The 25098-nt window shown below is 42.6% G+C and overlaps 1 long non-coding RNA gene across 2 annotated transcripts in view; it reads right to left on the bottom strand.

Moving 5' to 3' along the window:
• Positions 1-7835: 7835 nt before the first annotated feature.
• The window catches only part of LOC309533387, a 40980-nt gene continuing 23717 nt past the window's right edge, over positions 7836-25098 (bottom strand). For both annotated transcript variants that reach the window (XR_014220198.1, XR_014220199.1), the window contains exon 3: positions 7836-7958. This is a non-coding gene — a long non-coding RNA (uncharacterized lncRNA). The remainder of the gene's footprint in view (positions 7959-25098) is intronic.

The following is a 25098-nucleotide window of genomic DNA, read 5'->3' as shown; positions in this document are numbered from 1 at the left end:
TTTCAAGACATTTACATGCATTAAGAGGCAGGGGTGGCTCCCTGTCTGTAAAAAGTATTAAAAAGTGTGTGCCTGTCACATGGAGCTACCTTTCTTTTCCTCTAAGACTGGCCCTACTAGCAGTCAATAAAAGATCTCAATTAAGGGGCTTTTGCTTTAACCTGGGAAAGAGCCACAGGCAGTTAATTTTCCCATGACACTATGGATCCGTGCCTTGGTGAAGAGTAAGGATAGGGGAGCAATTAAATTCAGTTCCTGGTTAAACCTACCTAATTCACACTTTCCAAAATAATGCACAAATCAAAAGACAGCCATCTTTCAAAATTCACATTTCTCCGAGTTTTGTAGCACAGTTCTCTGGCCAAGCAAGGCAAGTAATGAAATATAACAGGGTAAAGGATGCGTTAAAATTTCATTCAAATAGTAAAAATAAGAAAAATGCTTGGAAATATATGGATATTGCCTTCAGAATGTGTGTATTAGGAAAAAGTCAGACCAATGAATTTTCATGAGAACTTTAAAAATAATAATAATCAGAAAGCTGGTGTTGAAATGTGGAGAACTGAATTTAAGATTGGATAAATGAGGAACTGAGGAAAACACAAATGGACAGAGTTGTCCCTCCCCAGCTAAGTGCCAACTATTGGCATTGCCTATAGCAGAGGTGGGCAGCTTATGCTGTGGCCCTCCAGATGTTGTAGGACACCAGAGTCCTTCAGCTCCAGTCACTATGACCAATGGTCAGGAGTAATGAGAGCTGTGGTCCAGCAACGTCCAGAGATGTATCCCACCCATGGCTTATATGAATAAGTACTTCTCAAGATCTTCCACATGGTGGCTGTCCTATTTAAACTCCTTGGCTGACATTGTTGATTGACTGGTTTCCTGCAAGGAGGTCAAAGTGGCATATATGGTTCTCCTTCTCTGAAATTTTTTCCTCATAACAATTCTGTGAGGTAGGTTAGGCTGAGAGGCAGCAACTGGCCCAAGCTCACCCAGCGTACTTTATGACCAAGTGGGGATTTGAACCCTGGTCTCCCAGGTCCTAGTCAGCACCTTTACATCACCTCAGGTACTTGGGATATAAGCTCTGGAGTTTTTCTAGGAAAAATCAGCTTATGGCCTGAATTCCATTCTGCTGTACATTGCATGGAATGTGCTTCTAATTCTATAGAACAGCCTTTTGACTCTTGAGACATCGTTGAGGAATTTTTATAAGTTAAATCTCAGTTCCTTGTCTCCAGTTTCAGTCACATAATGCTGGGACAGATGGTTTTAATTAAGCTATTCAAAGAAATATTAAGAAACAGGGCAATCTAACAACAACAAATGCACACACACAGAGAGAGATTTGCTTTACCACATTTTTATCTTTAACAAACTTCATTATCCCAGTGTCAAAACAGTCCCACCACACAAAAGTAGGGAGTATCAGCAGACCTGGGGAAACCCACAGTTGGAAAGAAATGCAATAAATCTTTAGGAGGAAAAATGACAAGGCAATGAGAATGCTAACTTGCTGTTGGAGGGAAGGGAGTGGATGATGGGAGTTGTAGTCCAAAAGTTATGCATCCCTATCTTGCAGTCTGTTACATTACCTGAAATCAGAGAGCTTGCCCTGGTTTACCTCCCATATTGCTCTTGTGAAGGATTAAAGAAAGGGGTCATTACTAACCAATCACTGGCAGTACATGTCCTACTTGATACAAGTGATATCCTAATAAAAAACTCCATCATTCTGTTAATGTAAACAGAAAGCTAAAGAATGTTTTCAAGTTTGAAGACACATTCATTGCATTCCTAAGCTTTTGTTTCCAGTGAATGTGTATTCAAGCCATTTCCATCCCAAACAGAGTGTCTGCCTGTCCTCACATTTAGCCAGCTCTGCATGAAAGTATTTAATACCACCAACTTAATTAGGCATGAGTTTGGATCTACATACAATTTCTGCTTTGTATATAATATAAGGATTAATAAATGGTCTGGTCTGTGCTGTACTTAGTACGTCATACATTTGTTTCCACAAAATATCTCATATTTTTAAACACTTGAAAGCAATTCCCTCTAATACATACACACTCCACGTAATAAATCTATTATGGTTAACTGTAAATCTCTAGACAGTCTATTGCTCTTGACAGGCTTCCTTTGAAATTGTTAGCATTTCACTTATTCAGAGGAACCTGTGTGAGTGTTCCCATGGCAGAGCTAAGCTTCCTCGGATGTGGAGAAATTATCCTGTTTCGGGGATAGACCTGGAATAAACCAATACACACACACACACACACACACACACACCAGAGGTCTGACAATTTGTTCTTGCACAGCGTGGCCAGAGGGTTATTTTTTCTATGACATAGAATTGGGGGGAAATTAACTTATTTTTATCAAATCAAATACTGCTCCATTTTTGGAACTGTGCAGAAAGAGGATGGGCACTTTTAAAAGGCAGGAAACGAATAAGGAGGAAACTCTCAGATGAGGTAGAAGAATGGGGTAGCTTCAGGAGACATAAAATGAGGTTGGGGGTCATAGATGGTTGGTTGTCTGTATTGGACCATAGATCTGTGTTTTATGCAAATCTCTGGAGAATAAAGAAAGGGGACAGATTCTGAGTTCAGTGTTTACTAATCCCCAATCCCGGGGGTCTTTGAAGTATAAACTGAAATTATTTAACTTGACAATTTCCATGAGGCCTAATAACTGACAGCTCCTTACTTGCATGGTGAGGGAGGATGTAGCAGTGGTTGGCAGTTAAGAATTGTTGCTCAAATTAAGAAATCTCTTCATCACAATTACACTCTAACAGGAATTTCTGTCAATCTAGAACACATGTTGAAGAGTAGCCAACAGTAATCAATGTGAGGGGTGGTGGAATAGCCCAGTGTAAATGTACTATCTGGATTTTATAAACTATTGTGGAATTTACAAAATGAAGTGTCATTGGAAATTATGGAATTTCTCGGCTTTAGATAATGTGAACCAGCATTCAGTGAGTCACGTTTGTCAAAATGGCCTAGCAAAGAATGAGGGTGTTGAGAATGCTGAGTTCTAACCTGTGAAACAGATGCTGTCTAAATCTTGTTTATATTTTCATTTACATTTTCATGATTCTGTATTCTGTGGATAGGAAGTCAGCTAATACTGTTTTCACTCATGTAAAAGAGATTGATTCAATACTACTTATTCATGTTTATTATTACTACTACTACAGTAAACCTCTTCCATGAAAATAAGCAAAAGAAGAAGTATCACAACCCAGAGGGACAGAACAAATCAAACCACTGTGAAAGAGCTTCCACAGTCAAAAAATTATTTACTTTGAGCTGCAAGACAGCTAGAGTTCAACCACCCTTGACAACGTCTCATGAAATGCAATAGAAATTATGCTTCCAGATCATGCAATAGATGATATTAGACGTGACCAGACCAGCATCCATAAGAAGGCACAGCCATTGCTATAATAATCCTAACAATATGAAATATGATCGATATCTTCATTCTTCATATGACTTGGGGATATGTGGCAGAGGCCTCACTAAAGAGCAGAAGAGCATTTTACACACTCACCGGGGGGGGGCAGGGAAGACACACACACAGTGGAACTGGATATTCTGTGCCTGCTCAGACGACAGAAGGGAAGAGAAGTTTTACAAGTTTTAAGGCTGCAATTCAGCAAAGTTAATCACAAATAAATCACACCGTAAGCAATGGAATAAGACTTTGTCATGACTAACAGGCACGATCACCACTTGTTTCTAGTGTCATAAATGCCAACTTTGCTTGCACTCAGCAGTGCCTGTCAGGGGTGACAACTTGAATAAAATATTGTGGGGGCCCAAATAAGCCCTGCCCCACATAATTGATCACATGACCTAATGCACACATCCCATTTGAATGGGAATGCCCATCAACTTTGTGGGGGCCTGGCCCCCTCAAATATTTTATGATGGGGGCCAAAGCCCTCACAGCCCCTAGGAGTTGGCTCATTTGGTGCCTGTCATTCTCAGCACTTATCCGTAAACAGACCCCTGTGTTGCAATATAGACAAGCTGAACAATATAACACAACACGATGGCCAATAGCAATGGCACTAAACACTTTTTATAGACTAATACAAATGATCAAATGATCGGTCCAGTATACCTGAAGGAGCGTCTCCACCCCCATCATTCTGCCCGGACGCTGAGGTCCAGCGCCGAGGGCCTTCTGGCGGTTCCCTCATTGCGAGAAGCAAAGCTACAGGGAACCAGGCAGAGGGCCTTCTCGGTAGTGGCGCCCGCCCTGTGGAACACCCTTCCAGCAGATGTCAAGGCGATAAACAACTACCTGACATTCAGGAGACATCTTAAGGCAGCCCTGTTCAGGGAAGTTTTTAACATGTGATATTTTATTGTATTTTTGGTTTTTATGGAAGCCGCCCAGAGTGGCTGGGGAGGCCCAGCCAGATGGGCGGGGTATAAATAATAAATTATTATTATTATTATTATTATTATCAGATTTTGCAACCAAAGTCTCTGAATCTTCTTCACCAGTCACGGTAGAATAATTCAAAAGTTCGATATATACACAATCTGTCACAAATATTGCTGGAACAGAGTTTCTGGACAACCAATCTGTTTCGTTCAATGCATCATCAGCCAATCTTGATCAATTCTTCCTCAGCCAGACTTGTCAGAACTGATACAAGAAGGATGCAGTTCAATTTATTACAAGCCAATCTTACATGTAAGCAATTATAAACACTGTAGAAAATATGCTCATATGATACTGTGGTCACTGATCAGCACTTAGCCTTAGACAGCAACACGATGATAAACTCCTGCCTTCTCTATTTAAGTTAAATATTTATGTTGCATTGTTATCCTATATTGAGTAATTAAATCATTTGCTTTGACAGATGGCAAGGTGCATTTGACAATTCTCCATGGATACCTCACAGGCCAAACTGTTCCACAGCCTTGTGGTGAAGGCAACAGGTAGCAACAGAAATGGACTTGGATGAAACCAACCAGCAAGTGTCAGAGTGTGGGGGTAATCGGGCAGGATGCTAAAGTGCTGCTTTTAAGGGTTGTAGAAATTATTGTTCACCACTACCACGTCATAGGACAGTGTATGCAGCCTGGGTTACAGCTAGGGATGCAAAAAAGGGGCCAACGTCTATTCATATTCATTGCATGCAGCAATGCTCGCTTACTGCTGGAGTTTAGCTTCTAGCAAAAATAACATTGTTCACCTCACTGTCCACAAGGCTTTATGCAAATAATTATATAGTTAATAAAGCCACCATAACACTACTCCACACTATTCATTTTAATGCAAAGGAAACACAATGCAAATTGGAGGAGGAGACCTCAATTATGTATTATTATATATTGTTTACAGATGAAACAAGTGTGAATGCCGATTCCATTCATGGGATTGATTTCCATTCTGGACACAGGATGAATATGCAAAGTATTGCAATTTCTGCTCTCATTTGTGTTTTCTTTGGAATTCTCTGACAGGAAGCAAATGGACAAACAGGGAGGCCATCTATATAGCTGCCCATTTAAGTGAATGGGCTTGGCGTGAGTGCCACTGCCATAAGTGAATGCCACTGCCATATTCCACCCCCCACTCCCTGAAAAAAAAAGCTCAACAACTGTGTCCAGATTTTCACTTTTGGGAATATGGCAACCCTAATTCAAGGAAAGATTGAGGGCACAAGGAGAAGGGGACGACAGAGGATGAGATGATTGGACAGTGTTCTCGAAGCTACCAGCATGAGTTTGACCAAACTGCGGGAGGCAGAGGGAGGCAGTGGAAGACAGGAGTGCCTGGCGTGCTCTGGTCCATGGGGTCACGAAGAGTTGGACACAACTAAACGACTAAACAACAACAACAACAATTCAAGTGAATGACCTTAGGGCCAAACAAGAGTACAGTGGTACCTCGGGTTACATATGCTTCAGATTACATAAGCTTCAGGTTACAGACTCCACTAACACAGAAATAGTGCTTCAGGTTAAGAACTTTGCTTCAGGCTGAGAACAGAAATCGTGCTCCGGTGGCGCGGCGGCAGCAGCAGCAGGAGGAGGCCCCATTATCTAAAGTGGTGCTTCAGGTTAAGAACAGTTTCAGGTTAAGAACAGACCTCCGGAACGAATTAAGTACTTAACCCAAGGTACCACTGTATATCTTAAGTGTATGATCAGATTTATTTATTTTTTAAAAAATCAAGTACTTTCTGAGGTTGAGGTGCTTTCTTCTTCTGAACTTCTTCTTCCACTATGGAGCCCTCTGTATGGAGCCATCTTTAACACCTGCTGAAAACTCATTTACACTCCCATGTTTTTGCTGACAATTAATACCAGTGTCTTCTTAATCTGTTTGTTTTGGATTTACGGTTTGTGTAATATTATATTATACTATATTATATTATATTATATTATATTATATTATATTATATTATTATAAGTCACAAGGCTACTACCACATAGATGTATAGCTTCCCATATTGATTTTTAACTTCTTTCCTTTGCAGCTGTAATTATTATGATAATCACAACAAATGTTCTTGCTTTTAAATCACTTGCTTTTTACACAATTTAATACTGAATTTTCCCATGCATGGACATCCAAACATTGATTGCTATAAATCTTATATTTATTTTGAACCCACTCCACCTCTAGCCATGTGGGTCCCAAATCAGATTGAGGAGCCTGAGCCAAGCCCTGCTAATTAGGTGCGCTGTCAAGGTTCAAGGAATCCTATCCCTCCCCTGGAGAGACAAAGAAATGTAGTTCTTATTTCAATTATGGCATTGCTCCGAGTAAAACCCAACCCCCCTCCGTCTCTTTTATCCTACGTCATCCTTGCGCCGGCTGATATAGGCTTTCTGCCTCTGAGCTTTCTATTCTCCTACTCTCACTGCACGCCTGGTCCTGGGAGAGGGGGGCTCAGAAATGCTCTCCAAAGACACCGAGTCTGTCAGTTGTCACTCCCCCGGTGTTTTTTCTTCCTGCTGTTCCTCTCCCAATATTTCCCAGCTTTTACCCTCTGCAGCCTCTGAACTATGTCCTTCTGCAAACCACTGTTTTAAATCTATACTGCCCTCCTGTTCTTGGGAAGGTTCAGGAGAAGAAGAAGAAGAAGAAGAAGAAGAAGAAGAAGAAGAAGAAGAAGAAGAAGAAGAATAGTAGTTTGGATTTGATATCCCGCCTTTCACTCCCCTTCAGGAGTCTCAAAGCGGCTAACAATCTCCTTTCCCTTCCTCCCCCACAACAAACACTCTGTGAGGTGAGTGGGGCTGAGAGACTTCACAGAAGTGTGACTGGCCCAAGGTCACCCAGCAGCTGCATGTGGAGGAGCGGAGACGCGAACCCGGTTACCCAGATTACGTGACTACCGCTCTTAACCACTACACCACCACTGGAAGGGGTGGCAGCAGAGGTGGAGCTAGCTGCTCCGGCACCAGAGGTGAGCGGCGAGCATCCCAGGGGACAGCGTGACAATGTCATCCCCCCTCAGGGATGACATCCAGGGCAGGCCGCACCTACCACACACCCCTTCCTCCACCAGTGGGCAGCAGCCCCCACCATTCCTCCTCAGTCCAGCCCCTGACATGTGCCAGGGCTCACCCATTTTGCTTGTCTGGTTATTTTGGCCAAGCTATACCCATCTGCCCTACATGTTGTCATCTCTGGTGTCAGGTGTGGTGCAGGGAAAGACCTGACTCAGCCAATGTGGTGTTTGCAGGTATCTGCACAGCTGGTTGTCAGGTCCTGTGAATTCCCATGTAAAGCGCTCCCCAAGACCCAGCTACAGTAGAACCTCGACTTAGGTTTGTTGGAAAATTCCATTCCACCTTTAGTTGCAGACATGGAACTGTTGCATGTCACATGTCTGTTTGCATGCCAGCACAGCTTGCTGGGAACTTCCGTTGTGTGTATAGCTTTTGCTTTTCTCTGTCTCTCTGAGGAGAAGAAAAGGAGACAACATGTTTTATTTGTCCTGATTTATGCTTAATAAATCTTTAGCTGTTGGTATGTTTCCACAAGCCTCACGCCTGTTCTGTTTGCGCAGTATGCTCTGCTAATATATTGTGCCCTGGCTTTGAAGCCTGGGTCGCTAATTTATGTTGCACCAGAGATCAGGGGATCATCACAGCTGGAAGGGCATGATCCAGCTGGGGGCTAGCCAGCTGGCATCCCGACCCCCGAAGGATGCCTACAACGTTACCCTTGGGTAACGTAAACTTCGGGTTACGAAAGCGGCAATTTTTTCCAGGTTTTGCGCATGCGCAGAAGCACTCTACGCGCAGCACGCCTGCGCAGAAACAGGTACCTCCAGTTACGGAAACTTTGGGATCTGACCGGAGCTCCGGAACAGATCCCATCCGCAACCAGAGGTACCACTGTATAGTGATTAAAAGTTAGCACAGTGACGTATGTTAAATGTTGAACTTTTTTTTAAAAAAAGAAGTAAAACATTTTCCTTCTTAACAAAATATTAACTAGATCAATCAGAATTTCCCTTAGATGTTGTTTCCCTCTGACTTCCGCTTATTTGTCCCCAAGGACACACCACATGGACATCAAATTATCTGCCCGCTGAGCATCTATCAAAGAGCTAAGTTCGGTCCCTCTGGTAGAAAGTAACTTTGTAAGGTTGATTCCAACAGGAAACACATTAGATTTATGTCCAATAGTAACAAACAGGTGCATCTGCAGCAAGTGCAATCTGGGTTCTTCTTCAGGTTTTGTCTGACACCAGCTAGCAATTTTTGATGGAACATCTGATAAATGTAGCATTTGTAGTTTTAAGAGGTTAATTATCAAAATAGTTTCATCCTGCCTAGTCAAAGTGTGAAACCTATAGGAAGGAAATTGAATCAAAATGTGCAGAGCACAGATGTTGATAGATTCTTTAAAAAAAACTGCAGGATTTATTGTTTAAAGAATTATCCGTCCTTTTTTATGGTGGTCACCAGACAAGATTTAGCTCAAAATTGGAAGACAGCTGCTAATTTGACACTGAAGGCATGGTACAAGAAAATCTGGAACATTGAGTTCATGGAAAAACAAACAAAAAAATGCCCCAAACAAAGACAATTTTGAGGAACATTTTTATTCATCACATCAGAAACAAGAGCAAGACAAGGACTCTGCCATCGACTGTTGGCATTCTCTGGAGTATCTGCTGAGGCAATGAAAATGATATTACTTAATGCCTACATCTGATCTCAGTATTGACACACAATTTGTTAAATAACTTAACCTCTATGTGAATGATATTCCGTGTACACACACACACACACACACACGGAATGGATGGGGAGGAGAAAGGCAGGAATAGGGAGGTTTCTTGAGTTAGACAGTTTTTCTGCATTTAATTACTGTTTTTAATTACGGGGTTGTTTCAATGGAATAGTTTTACTGCATATTTCACATATGGATGTTTACATTATAATGTTTGCATGTTTGTTTTTCATCCTTATAAACCGCTAAGAAGCCTGTGTTGGGATTAAGTGGCATATAAATTAATAACCAATAATAGTAACAGGCTAAGCAACAGCATGAAACAGAGTAAAGATGAGATAGGAGCAACAAGAGAGGGCTAAGGACAGAGTTGGGAAAATAATTCAATTCAGTGCACATTTAAAGGCAAACCTACCCAATTCACACTTTTTGAAACAATACAGCCATCCTTCAAAACTTTGCCTGGATTTTGCAGTGCAGTTCTCAGGCTACATCTAGAAAAATGCACAAACTAAGACAAAGTGTGCATAGAAGTGCATTTATTAGCGAAAATAACACACACAGAAATGCATTCTATCAGAGCAAAATGCATTTGCAAATAAGTGCATATTCGTCGAAAATTGCATGGGAAAATGTATGCATTTGGAGGAATTCACGCTAAAATTCTGGTGAGTTTTCAGGGGGGCTTTTTCCAAAAATGCAAACTAAGGTTGGACAGGTGAAGCCAAGATCGGAAAAATGGGAAATCCAAACTGACAGATTCACCATCCCTAGTGGGGGGCTAGCTAGATACCTTGTGGGGATTCATATGTCTCTGTCTTGCTGATGAGGGCTGGCAGCTCTACTGCCTGCTAGGAGGGCTGTGCTGTTTGCTTTCCCCAATGCTCTGCTGGTGTACTTGGAAATAAACCACATATTTTAAAAACAAGTCTCCAGTGATCTCTCCTGCAAAAAGGAAGCCAAACCCCGGAGCTTCTCACCGCCTGGGGGATGCAGGGAGCATGTAACAATATTGTGTGGTGTTTTGTTCTTGTTTTTTTTTTTTTTAGATTTTCCTCATCTTAAATGCCATTCCTCATGTGAAAGATGTGCTGCAGATGGCTACAGTGCTACAGGCATACAGACACCTTTTGATGCTGAACACTAACGCTTCAAAGAACCACCATCACAGACCCACACTGTCCTTTAGTTCTAAATTTTAATCCGGTGGCCTTAGAGAATATATTGGTCTATTTGATGCCAGTTCTGTGCATTTTCAATGTTCTCTGTGCTCTATATTCTCCCCTGAGTTTGTTTGTACCCTCTTTGCAAAAACAGTCTGGCATACTTGTTTACATTATGCATTTTACTAGCACTGGCCCCATGAACTGAGACCTCTATATTCGTCAATCTAAACCATACCACTGACCTCTAATGCTTATGGGAGATGAAGAAGGAAGTTGTCCATCAGCTGTCTGTAGTCTAGAGGCTCTGTTAATGATGAAGAAACAAAATGGACTTCTCTTTTTTTTTAGTAAATAAAAATAGCATCCAGCAGTAGGAACATATTTCCTGTTCGCTGTGGGAAATGTAATTATAGGTGACGCATTAACCTTGGTTTATTTCCATTTACTTTTTTATCATTAAATGCAGTTGGGCAGTTTTGTAGTTTTGTACCTTCCAATTTAAAGTTTTCAGCAGAAGCTCTCTCCCTGAGAAAGAAAAATTAGCTTGCTCTGGGCTGTTAGCATCCTTGTGACTAGGAGGTTTTATATTCTCCCTGCTTTTAAAGAAAATCAGCAGAAGGCAGTATAGTTACTTGCTGTGTATGTCCCCATTCCCTCTTCATTTGAGGTGCGATATCACCTGTCTTCAGGCAAAGGGACAATCATATGGATTGCTGGTGCCAGAAGCAACCCATGAAGGTATAAGACTAATTTATAATAATTTATTATTTATCCACCACCCATCTGGCTGGGTTTCCCAGTTGAAGGAAGGGGCAACAGAAAGTTGAGAAGGCAGGAAATTATTATTTATACATCATTATATACTTATCCCACCTTTCTGCCAAGGAACTCAAGGTGGCATGTATGGTACTCCTCCATTCACCCACTATTTTTAGTCTCACAACCACCCTGTGAGGTAGATTAGACTGAGAGGCTGTGACTGGCCGGGGGGCACCCAGTGAACTTTATGGCAAGTGGGGATTTGAACAATGATCTCCCCGAATCCTGCTCCAGTATCCAAACCATTATGAGTGTTTTGCAAGCTCTGGGTCAGGGACCAACAATGAATTTTAGTCCACTTCCAGGTGGGCCTCAGCATCTCAGCCTGCCTCTTGGTTGTGCACTAGCCCTTTGATTCGATAGAGGCTGGTACTGGGAAGCTTTCTGTCTACACAGTGCATAGGCATATGTAGGAACGGGGATTGATTTGAGAACAAGGTGAGGGTGAATGTAACTGATGCTGCTATTGAGCTGTCCAAGCCATCAGGGTTCGGTCAGTCAACCAGCTACAACTCCACCTAACAGTTACATCATTCAACCCACATTTTACCAGCTTCCTCACAAGAATATAATGGGGGACTTTGTCAAAAGCCTTACTAAAATCAAGATACGCTATGTCCATAGCATTTCCCTGATCCACTAAGTTTGTAATTCCATCCAAAAAAATTAGAAAAGAAATCAGATTGGTCTGGCATGACTTATTTTTGAGAAACCCATGCTGGATCTTAGTATCACAGCATCCTTTTCTAAATGCTCACAGACTGACTGTTGAATTATCTGTTCTAGGATCTTTCCTGGTATTGATGTCACGCTCACCGGTCAGTAGTTACCTGGGTCTTCCTTTTTTCCCCCTTTTGAAGATGGGGATAACATTTGCCCGCCTCCAGGGGGAGGGAGAAAGGGATAAACTCTTCTGCCATTGTAAGACCCTTCTTTCTGAAACTATTGGGGAACCCCTGAAGCAGCAACCAGTGACTGGCATAGCATTCTAATCTATTCCTGTGGCTGAAATGTTAGGCTAAAAGGAAGACAGGCAGCTGTGCATGACAACTCATAATTATGTTCGTTGTAGGATCACCCCAAATATGAATGAAATAGCACTGCAAGTCAAACTGCAGATCTAAACTGCAAAGGGAACCAGTGGCCATGCATGAGGAGAGACAGGGGGACACGTTTTGGGGGAAGCGGGTTCAAGTGTGATGATCAAACAGGCCTTCAGTTGCAAGTTGCCCCAAAGCACTGTGCACAACTCTACTTATTGCAATAAAAATGTAGGTAACGGAATGGACGAAGCTGGAGTTGTTGAGCTTGGATGCACTGTAGAATACAAGGCACATCTCTATTCTTGAGGAGAAGAAGAAAAATCCTCAACAAATATTTGAGAAGGCAGGCGATTGTCAAAATTGAAGGGTATTGCCAGTTGATGTTCAAAGGGTGGGTGGCACTCATCATTATTTGTCTGCAGTGTCACATTGCTAAACTACCAATTTAAACAGAGAAGTGTTTCCACAGAGACGGAATCTGCTCTCACATTTTCTGAAGTAATTGACTAGGACATGTGTTTGAAGAAGTACATTAAAGACTTGTTGTGTCTGGAAGGGCTGACATCTAGGAATTAAGCTATTAGCTACTTCCTTCTCCTGCTACCCAAGAAGCTCAGTGATGCCAAAGTGTCAGGAACAGTTTACTAGTGTTACCCTCAAGAGGGTACACTTCGGAAAGGGAAAGGAAAAAAGGGAAAAAGACAATAACCACCCAGCTGTTATATATTCAATGTTTTTATATGATTAATGTTGTAAAAATTGTAACTCCCTTTTGCAATTTTAATGAAGCTCTGTTCGGGAGGAACAGCTTGCAGCAGTTTCGCAGCTGTTTACATACTCATTACCCTGAGGTAGCAGTAGACTTCAGAAATTAAGCTTCCTTTCACCTTCACTTATGCTTTTGTAATCCCCATAAAGTCATTAGGCTGCATGCATTTCCCACGCAGCTGTAACTGGGAATTGGAGAATAGGCCCCTGTTTAGTTTCCTCCTGCAAAACTGCCCCTACCGAGTAAGGTATCAACTGAGCGTCATCTTTCATTTCATCTGAATTATTTGCGGCCTGCCTCCGTTCTGAAAAGTCAGGGCATATAGAAGTTAAAGCATACATATAAAGTAGACCAGGGGGAGACAGAGGGTAAATTGGGATCTTTTGGGACATATCTGGATGGTATAACTCCCAAAAGTTTAACAGCAAGCAAAATTGCAAAGGAAAAATATATATATTTGGCATGACTGGTCTTGTGCTATTCACTTATCTCTTAACCCCCTTGTTCCTCACCTGTAAAATATGGACATTAATTAGATGACTTTTATTGGGGTTTTGAGCAGCTTTTCTGGCCAGGTTTAGATTTTTTTAAATTTATAGTTTTATTAAATTTCAAAAATTTCACATGTGCACCCCAAAACATAGATTTTTCTTTAGTTTTTATAGATTTTTGTGACAGATTTGAAGGGAAGGGCTGTAGCTCAGCAGCAGAGCATAAACTTTGCATTCTAAAGTTCTTGGGGCGAGTGCAGTGGTTGGGGCAGAAATTATCTGAAACCCCAGAGAGCTGCTGCCCAGATCTTTCCCAGACTGCATGTGTATTAGAATCATTCTCAATCTGTTTTTAATGTTTCATCACTTGTCCTGGGCTCCTTTGGGTGGAAGGGCAGGATAGAAATTTAGTAAACAAGACCTCAACATAATAGTCATTCACAAACATCACAGAATATTTTCCTGGAAGAAAAGGTATCCCAATTAAAGGGTATAGCTGTTCTAAACTGTATAATGTGTTTTTGCCTCCCACCACTCCAAATAAATGTATAAACCAGTTCTTGGGGATACAAATTGCGTGCCAAGTGTTATGTAGACAAATAACATGGGCAAAAAATGTCTTAGACATACAGATTATCTTTTACAATCTGAATCAGGTGAGGCGGAAAAAGTGCTGAACCGCTCTTTGGGAGCAGTAATGGACTTGATGAGGACCAATAAATGTAATCCCGAGAAGATCACTGGTGATGGATAGTTCAGCTGTGCACACATTGCTCAAGCAGAGGACCGCAGTCTGCCTAAAGAAGCAGGTATACAGCCTGCTTCTTTTAGATTCACTTTGTCACATGAGCCCAAAGTAGACTTAGTGGCATGGAGTGAATTCTATCAGCCAATATTCCAGCTATGGTGCCCTCCTGGATACAGGCAGAAGACTCATGGCTTCCCATGATTTAGAAACTTCAAGGTGAGAGTTACAGCATAGCACTTTACATGGTTCTGCCTTGGGAGAAAGTTCAAAAGCTGTCGCTAGTCCATGATACTGTGGCTCCCATTTCATTTCTGTGGTTCTAATCTTTAAAGCTCTACATGGACGGTCTTCTCTCATTCTGGTCTGTTCATTAACTGAGATAATCATTTGAGGCTCTCCTCCAGGTATCTCTGCTTTCCAAGATGGAAACTGAAGAAAGTCTTTTCTGTGATAGCCCCTCGCCTTTCCAAGGCCCTCTCCAGTACAGCTGCGAACATCCCATCTCTGATTTGGGGGGCCGATTCTGCTCTTTGCAGCAGCCCAGAGCTGAGGTGATTTGGGGCCAATCTGACACAAATCTGGGGGCGAGGCCCCAACTAATTCAGTAGCCTTGCACAGTGTCTAATGATGATTTTCAACCCCAATTAAATATGTAATCAGGTGGCAGGTCGAATGAGATGTATGCAGGCTGCCTGTGTGTCTCTCCTCCCCATTCTTCTTGCTGCCAGGCTGCCCCTGTTTTGAAAGCCTGGAATCACTCTGTATGGAGCTGATCCCAAGTGAGGGAATCTGGCACTCCAGCTGAATCCTGCATCAACCTATACTGGCCCAATTCGGTTCAGGATCCAGGATTTCATCAGAGTCAGTACGCAAGCTTTACCATAAAAAGTGCTACAGGGTGACTATTTGAATTGGTAGAGCTGCACTGTTTCTTATCATTGGGCTTGTGCAACATTTAGTGAGAAGAGTGTGTGGGCTGCCATTGTCTGCCCACTAAAAAATATCAGTTATTCTCTGCACATCCATAGGCAGGAGAAGAACTTCCACATAAGAGGGTTTCCATACAATATTGGCTCTTTACCTCCCGTTCAGTAATTGTGCAAATCACATGACATACATTTTGAATTCATGTATTGCCTGAAGGAAAATCTGATCTACAGATCCATTGCCAAAAGCTAAACAAGCATACCATTTATTTATTTTTTTAACGTGAGGGATGCTTTCTTCCAGTCATACACAATTTTCTTCCCCTCCCCTCAAAAAATGGTTTAAGTTTTCATTAACCAAAATACTGCTTTCTGTAAACTGACAGAATGATGTGTTCCAGCCAATAGAGAACAGAAGCCCTCCTCAATTAAAAAGTCCAACAAGGGGCGGGAGCAGGAATGGGGCAAACATTTGATACCATCGATAGTAACAATAGCATAAACAACCTTTTCAATGCTTTTTATTGTAAGCCATCCCGCTAACTTTGGGGTATTAGAAAGCATGAAATATAAATGAAGCAGATAAATGAAGCAATCAAATTTGGGCCACTGCATATTGTCTAAATTATAACAGGAAGACCTTTGTGCTTACATTGCCAGTATTTATTCATTAAGAATTCCGTCTATTCATAAAAACCAAAGGCACCGTGTTACTATAGCGCAGGCTGCATTTCTGTCATTAAATGCCTCATCAAAAGTCGCTTTATTCCCAATATTATTCATTCTCTTAGTTCCTTGCAAACTTCCTTTCCTTGCAATTTGCAGATGGAAATGTGATTACGTAACCTTACTAAACAGTACTTTGGAGGTGAGAGTAAACATTAGGAAGTGTAAAATAAATGTGGCAGGGGCTTCTGCATTCCTGGTTGCTTGGAAGTAAAAATGTGTGTATACAACTGTAAATATTGCATTTTATCCTCCGAGTCTCATGAAGGAACTTCTACACCTGGATGCTTGCAATTCTGCATGGATAAATCCTTCTTGCTCGTCCAGGATCACATTTAAATAATGGCTAAATACTGTGATTCATGCATTGTTCAAGTAAGCTACTTTACTAAAGAACAGCAATAACAATGAGACTGCTCCAAATATTTTCAATCTCAATTTTCAGTCCCCAAAAAGGAATTAAAGAAGGCAAGGGGGAATATTTTCTCCAAACCTCTGATTGTTAGAATGGTCAGCTTATTCTGCACCTGTTCAGTTCCACTGTTTCACTTACCTGCTGGTGCTTTAATTCCACCCTTTCCATTAAATGCTTTTTCCTCATCCTAGATTAATCATATTCACCACAGTGACATCAGCACATAACTCATCAGATTTTGCAAAGCGATTATGTCACTGAGGGAAATCACTGTCAACTGCGAGTGAGGAAAGAGAAGGTGCATAGATCATCCCAGCTAATCAGGGGTTGTAAAAGAAATGAGATGATGTCATTACACTACCTAGCCAATCCTGATGTTGTTGCAGGCAAACAAAATCAAACGAACGGAGCACATTTCAAGACTACCAAAAATGCCTAAAGTAGTGGGTATTTTTAGCTTAGCCCTAAATTACTACTAGATATAGATTCATATTTATTAAATTTATGCGTTCTGGCATCTTTCTGTAAACAGCTTTGAGGAGTTCATTTTACAACCAAATGGTATATTAATTATATGGATTTTTATGAAAGAAATTATATGAAGACATCTCAAGGTTATGAGCAATAGAAATATCACCCAATGGGGGGGGGGGATTCAGCAAAATAGTCACATCTGGTAAGCATGTCAGAAGCGTACCCCACCCAATGAACATCTTTCACAATCACCACAAAATAATCTACGTACTGAAAATTCCCCAAAACAATAATACCAGCATTCAAATCCCAGATAATACGGAACTGTTTTACCTAGTGCCAGAATGATGTCAAAACTGGCACCAGGTGAGCCTGTCTGGGGAGAGCATTCAATAAACTGCTACCAAGACTACTACTGTTAGCATCATTAGTGGCTAGCTGGATATTTTTAGGGGTGGTTCATAGCTACACTGCAACACTGTGTTGCAGATCCCACTTGTAACTAAAGAATTCCTATTTAGTTGCTTAAAGAAATTCATTAGTGGGGAGGTGATGAAGTGTTTCAGGACACTCTTTTTTGAACAAACAACTGATAAGAAAAACCCCCAGCAAATTATCATCTGGGTCAGAAAAAAGAGCAATGCTGTAGTTGGCCAAGAATATACTTTAGCCTCTGTCTCTTTGCGAATAAGTACTAAGACACTTTTGAAGTCCCATATGAATCAGAATAGCTGATAAGGATCACACTTTGAACATCAGGGCACCTTATTCTTTAGCCAGGAATCCTCTCCTTCAGTCTGCATTACTGATTTTTCAAACTATGAGAAAAACTCCTGCAGCATCTACTATCCCAACTGCCTTTTAAAGAAGTAAATGGTATTAGCAGAAGAACCAGAAATTAGTGTCTTCAATATATTCATACTGGAGGGTTCTTATGAATTAATTAATGAATTCAGTGAATTATGAATGTCAGACAGATCTGTTTTGCTTCGCCCTTATTTTTGCTAATGAAATATAATCCAATAACCAGTTCTACCCTTGCAAGAGTCTAATTCACTTAAGAGCCAACTGTCATATTAATTATGTTTATATGAAATCTGTATTACTGTTTAATTTCACAAACACACACTCTTGTGACCTATGTATAAAATATAAAGATTCCAGTTGCTTTAAGAGAACCCCCACCCTCCAATGCCCCCCCCTCACATTTTTCATCCAGTGTGTGGTCTGAGTAAACACTTTTCCCAGCGCTGATTTGCATACAGCTACTAGAAAAGTAATCATAATTTCATGAGGAAGTATTTGATCTACACCACAAGTCAATGTAAAGCACATGTTTCACGGTACAGTTTTTGGGAGGCTCTCAAGAAAATGCAGGTCAAATATAAAAGAGTTACTGTGTCTATACTTTGCTGAGGTTGTAGGGCACACATGGAAATATCTAGCAGATGCTGAAATTTACCTTTTTGAGGTTTTCATTGCTAAGGATCAAGTTTCTAGTCCTCGCAGCCACAAAAAATAAATAACTGAAAACAGGTTGGGCAAGACTGCTGAAGTCTCAAAAAAATAACAGAGCTTTGGGGTAGACTTTTAGGGATATTCCATGCACTGCCTCTGACATTGTTACATTAGTTGTTTATAAAATGCTTTCTGTCACAAACTGAAATGTATTATAATCAAGATGAGATAATGTTGGCTGATGCAGAAGCTTTTGTATAAAATAGTTTTGGTTCCATTTCCTAACCTTTGACTTAGCTTGGAAGTTCTTGCAGCACAATCTGTTTACTTAGATGTTTGGAACACACTCAGCAGAAAATTTAAAGCAAAAATGAGAAGCTCTCATCCTACCATGATTTTAAAAAATAATATTAGAGCAACATGGGATTTGAGAGCTCCCACAACAACTTAAACCACAGAGCCTAGGACTTGCCGATCAGAAGGTTGGCGGTTCGAATCCCCGCGATGGGGTGAGCTCCCGTTGCTCAGTCCCAGTTCCTGCCCACCTAGCAGTTCAATAGCATGTCAAAGTGCAAGTAGATAAATAGGTACCGCTCTGGCGGGAAGGTAAACGGTGTTTCCGTGTGCTACTCTGGTTCGCCAGAAGCGGCTTAGTCATGCTGGCCACATGACCCGGAAGCTGTACGCCGCCTCCCTTGGCCAATAAAGCAAGATGAGCACCGCAACCCCAGAGTCGGTCACAACTGGACCTAATGGTCAGGGGTCCCCTTTACCTTTACTTTTTACAACAACTTTGTAACCCTTCTTGATTCCCACTAGCATGCCTTATCTTCAGCTTTTGGACAAATTCCTCATCCAAGTGGCCTTGGATTTGTCTTGTCTATCCAACATCTGGCAATGTTACCTAGTCCACGAGCACATTATTGACATCTCCTAGGGTGCTTACTGATATTGGCATGCATGATTCCATTTGCTACTGAGCCCACCAACCAAAATACTCTATTAGGTCAGATGCATAGAAATGATTTCCCATAGTCTACTCGTTTATCCCACGCATCTGATAAACTGTAAATGTAACCTGGGGCACTGCTGTTTAGTATTGGAAAAGTCAAATGCGAATTGACAGAGGAAATAAACAGTAGGCAAGAATAGTGTCAGGTATCAGTGGATGTGTTGGTAATGTGAGATTTCTAGAATACAGCATCAGTAACGGCATTTAATGCATGTGTCGTGGGACTGTGCCAGTTTTTACTGAAAGTGTAGATTCTGTCATGGAAGGCTTAAAGGACACGTGAGTCAAGAAGCCAGATAAGAACTTTATTGTTTGTCTTCAGCAAGAGCAGAACACAAAATTCCTGACTCCACCTGTATCCAGTATGACATAGGAAGCTGCCTTATATTGAATCAGACCATTGGTCCATCTAGTTCAGCTAGATTTGAGAAGTGCATATTGAGGAGGGAGGCTGCTTCAGGTAAAAGGAATTAGAGCTGTCTCCAGGTTTGTGTAGCCCCTTGGGAATAGGACACCTCCCCGCTATTCCCATGCCCCTTCCACCATGCCATGGGCAATGGGTAGTCCCAGATCCTGTCTCTCATCCTCTCACTCCTGCCTGTCATAGCCTCTTTGCTGGACCACAACACAGAGAGCTCAGTGGAGTGGAAGGCCAACATGGAGACTTTCTGAGCCGTACTTGCCTGAGGGCAGAGTCATCACCCAAAGTCAGGTCCAGTTCTAGGGTCAGGCTAACAGCAATCCACAGTCCAGGGGTCAGGGAATCTGATGATCAAGGGTCAAGACGGGCAGGCAGCAGCAAGGTAGGGCCAGGAACTACAAGCGTTGGTACCAGCATTTGACTGCTGTTGGAAGCTCTTCTTAAGAAGGCTGAAGCCAGTTGGTTCTCATCAGCACCTTCTCTGTGCCCCTGAATGCTAAGCAGCTGCAGGTGGAGTCACTCTGCCTTCTCCCCCTACAGGCTACTGCTCTTCAGGCAAAGCTGACCCCTGGCCCACGACTGCCACCCTATAAAAGTCTGGGGCATCTTCCTACAAATAGCAGGGAGAGAGAAGGAGAATTCTGCATTGTTGCCGACTGAGAAAGTAGAAGTAGAAGCAGCATAAAGGAGGATGCAGGGCAGAGGCAAGGAGGTGTTGCAGGACCATCAGCAACTGCCTGACTGTGCCACCTGGTACCACCAAGCCTTTAAGGAACCGCCCGGGATACAGCCGAGAGAGGAGAAGGAAATAAGGAAGGCCAATGGGAACCAAATCAGAGTGAAGCAAGAAGGATTGTATGGGCGATGGGAGAGATTTGTGCACTTAGAGATGCAACCCATTGCAAGTAAGGAATACAGAAAGCACAGTGAGTAATGACCACTCCATGCTTAAAACGGGGGGCGCCCTTTGCGTGGACGCGCGCAGCCCCTAGATCTGGAGCGGTTCCAACAGCATAGGCTTGGTTTGCCTTCACTCAGGTGGGATACCTGGAGGTCTCCGCCTACCTCAGTCAGTTGTCCAATCCCACCTGGGGGAAGCGTTGCCAAGGAGACCAGGCCAGGTAGGGGGGGATTACCTGCCCACACAATAGATGGAGGATCTTACCTGGGAATCCTCACTTGGCTCCAGAGCTTCTCCCACCCTACCCACCCTCAGTTAATGTCTTATTTGCAGGTTAACTTTTCTTCACAGGTATGCGGGCGCTGCTACGTTAAGGTGCTGTTAAAGGGACGGAAAGGAATTTCCCTGCATTGGCAAGTTTCGCCTTTCCAGTAGCAAAACGTCACAACTTTGGCGGTATCAGGCCTTGGGCGGAATCCTTTAGTCCATCTTCCTCTTTGCGGCGGCGATACCAGGGTTCCCCGTTAAAGGGGTTTCTGAAGGGAGGCTTTGACCGTACGCCAAAAGGTCGTCATTGCTCTCCCCTGCGGTGGCGGCGTAACGGGGGTGGCTATCTCTGCTTGAACATATGTTCTCCAGAGCTGGCCCATCCCCCCCACACACACTGGATAACCCTGATGCTCCCTAGGTCCCCAGCTGGGGACTGGGGAGGGAGAACGCCCAATGCCTGAGCCAAGGTCTACCCACATTTGAAAGTTAATAAAGTTGTGGCCAATTTAATCCCATAGCACGTTGTCATGAGTCGTTATTTCACATGACGGGGGGGACTGCGCGGGATCTGGGGACTCCGCCTGTCCACGCAAAGCACTCTTCGTCAACTTGGTGCTGTTTGAACTTCCCTTAGTCTTGGCCAGCATGGCCATGTTGGCTGGGGCTGAAGGGAGCTGTAGTTCTGGATAGACCAAGTTTGGTGAAGGCTGGACTAGTTGGAGAAACTGTTTCATTATCAGTCACTGTAACATAATCTTATCGGCACATTGGGAGAAAGGTGATGTGCACTCCCCATCCCCCTTAATTTTTTTGCCTGCCATGCTCCCTGGAGTAAAAAGTTCGTTCCTGTTTTGAAAAATACAGATAAACTGCTTTATTAATATTGCACCATGTTTTCTCTGTCTCACAGCTGTAATGTATTGAGACCCACCACTGTTTGCAAGCTATTATGTAAACATAGCAAAAACATTGCTTACAGTAATTAGGGTAGCTTTTTTTCAGCCTCTTTTTCCACTTTCCTGCTAATTAAATTTTAGAGATTACTGTAAATAATGTACTTTCCGGGAAACCCCAAATGCTTATCAAAAAATAAAACCAAAGACTTAATCTCAAATGAATAAAATGGATCCTTCTTTTTACCCTCATAAAAAGCTGGTATATCTATCTCTCGGTGTGGTATAAAAGCAGCCAATGGAAAGATACTGTATTTTCCCTTCAGAGGTGGGTGGTTCATTACACAATGGAATACGAAGATTGGGAAGGACGTGGGGGTGTCAGGTACAGGCTAGACTAGCAGGAAAGAATTCTGGTGAAAAGGATAATGGTGTATATTCCAGAGTTAGTGTAAGGCCCAGATCACACTCCCCACCCCCACCCCGCTGTGTAGGCTTTCCAAATCAGGAGCAAGCCTCAGGCTCCATACCCATCTCCCAGCTTCAATATCTCATGTCATGGAGGCCATCAGGAATAGTCTAAAGGCACAGAGTGCATCCCTCTAACTGAAGCTAAGTGCATGCTACCTGGTTGTTACCTGGATTGGAGTCAGCCAAATTTCCTGCAAGGAGTTCAAAGGTTGAGGCAAGGGATGGACAGAGTTGTCAATTTCTGTTTCTCTCTGTTTCTCATTTTCCCCAGTCTTAAGTTCAGTTCTCCACATTTCTGCAGCAGTTTGCATTGTTTGCTGTGCTTTTTTCTTTTATGTCTCCGATTCTTTTCTTCTCTGATTGTGCACTACCCACTTGCTGTTTATTGATCGCTTGACATGGAAATATTTATCAGCCACTAAGCATGGCAAAGTACCATAGCACGATAAAAACAAAAATACAAGTAGTACCATAAAAACGTAAAACAATTCTCAAAAAAGGAATCAGTCAACTCACTCTTCTGGGAAAGCCTGCAAAAATTGAATATGTGTTTCGCATCCAATTTGCTATGCCATGTGGATATTATGTGACCAGTGAGATGAATGAGTTGTGAATGGCTGATTGATAGACAGTCCTGACTGCCAGGTAGTCTCGATATTTGAACAAAGAATCTTATGCATTGAAGCTGGGCGGGTGGATAGATTTTGCTTATATTCTGGCCTCAGAGCCCTTTTCAAGGAATCTCCTTCATTCATTCTTGTAATGGCAATATGAAACCTCTTGATTGGCCAGGTCTGATATACATAATGGGACTTTACCAGTCAATAGAGCTTTACACTCTGCCTGCCAAATCTTAGGCTCTGCTCCAAACTCCAACAAGTGACCTTACTGTCATGGTCCGGTCTACGGGCGATCAAAGTCCCGGCTGAGGACATCAGGACCAGGGGCAAGATGGCTGGGTGGGAGCAGGAACGAGAGTCCAGAAGCCAGGGATCCGAGGATCAGGAAGCAGGGAGTCACAAAGTCAAAGGTCCGAGGGTCAAGAAGCAAGGAGTCACGAAGTCAAGGGTCAGAGGATCCGGAAGCAAGAAGCCAAATGCAGAAAGGCAGGAAATGTGTTGCTGTGGCACAGAGCCGAAGGGAAATGCTGACCTTATATCCCTTCCCAGCCCTAGCCACCAGGTGCAGTGAGTTACCAAGCGGCCTCACCTGTGTGGCTGTGCCTTGCCTCTCCAGAACAAACTTAGGAAGGCCCTAAGTCCTGCGAAGCCCTACTGATCACAGGGTCTGGCTCCTGCACACACTCCTGACACTTACCAGGGATAAGGAATACACAGATCTGGGTATCAGGTTAATCCTCCCATGCTCCAGCCTGATACTGATTTGCAACAAAGGATTTGACTGGCTGTCTTTGTTGCCTCCAACACTTCCATAATATTATGATGAAGTAAACAACTTAAAAAGCAAGGTGGGGAATGTTAGAACAGAAATGGTTTTTCCATTCATTGTCTTTGAAGACACGGTTTCCAAAACAAGCTCATTGTTTTAGCAATGAGCAAATGACACCTTTTGTGTGCTGGGATTAAGAAACAAACACAAAAGTCACCTTAAATTGTCTAACTTTGGTCTTGTTGAGTAATAACCGTAAGCCAAACCACGGCCAAGTGTGAATACACAAGTGTTCGTAAAAATTGTGTCCTTCCAGCAGTCCTGCTGCTGCCACGCTACCCAGAGCTAAGCCTTTACCAGTTTCATGGTGCCTGCAAATAAACTCCTGCCTCCAAGCAGTTTGTATGTATACAAAATCTAAGTGCCACAAAACTAATAAAATTGCTTGCTGGAAGGGCACATTCGGCAACAAAGCATTTTAGCTATTAAAAAAAGACTAAGGTTTTATATATATATATATATATATATATATATGCAGGTTTTGGTGTCTTCGGGTGTCTTCCCGTGTAAGAGTCGGGGTGTCTGGGCGACGTTTCGACGAGGTCTCACTCGTCATCTTCAGGCTGGTGCTTTCGGCTTCTTGTTACTGGAACAGAGCAGAATCTGGTGTTTGAGTTCCTATAAATACTGTTGAGGGGTGTGGTGTATAGCCTCCAACGTTCTGGGCAGAGAGGAAGTTCCTAGATTAGTGTGCCTTTTCTTCTTTTGTTCCTTAATTACTTGAGGGATATCTTGAGTGATTTCATGAGTGATATTCTGAATACCACTGGGTGGGTCATTAAGTGTAGATTAGTTGCTAAAGCTTTCGTGTCTTGACCTCTTGAGCTTGTGAAGAGTTTTTCTGAGAAGATGGCTGTGCTGCATTTAGTTGTGCTCTGGCTTGGCTTCGTGTATAGGGGCGAGCTGTGATTTTGTGCCTTGTGCCAGCCATATCTGTGTAGGGATTGCAGGGGGGTGCAGCATCCGGAGGTGCCACTATAGTTTGGCTACTGGATGGAGTCTGTAATATGTCTGTGGAGAGGGTCTGGGTTTGGGTCTGGTGTGGTTGATTGGTGACGGCGTTCTGTGTGCCTCTGGTTCTGGTGTCGGTTTTTGTGGGGAGGGCTAATTTCCAGATGTCTGGCAGGCGGGACGTGTCGTCACGCTTGTTCATGTTGTGAGGGTGTTTCTCTATCTCGATGGCTTCCATGATTATTCTCTTGTGGTGATGTTCCATGTTAAAGAGCAATTTGGAATCTGCAAAATTAATTTCGTGTCCTGTTTCTTTCATGTGTTGGAAAAGAGAGGAAGTTTTTTCTTCTTTTTTGACGGCATTCTTGTGTTCTGCGATACGTGCATTTATTCGTCTGTTTGTTTGTCCAATGTACGTGGCTGGGCAGACTTTGCAGGGTATTTCATAGACC

This window comes from Podarcis vaucheri, assembly GCF_965113315.1.
Source record: "Podarcis vaucheri genome assembly, chromosome: 5".
Taxonomy (NCBI): domain Eukaryota; kingdom Metazoa; phylum Chordata; class Lepidosauria; order Squamata; family Lacertidae; genus Podarcis; species Podarcis vaucheri.
Note: the sequence above shows the minus strand (reverse complement) of the source record. Positions and strands in the feature narration are given on the sequence as shown.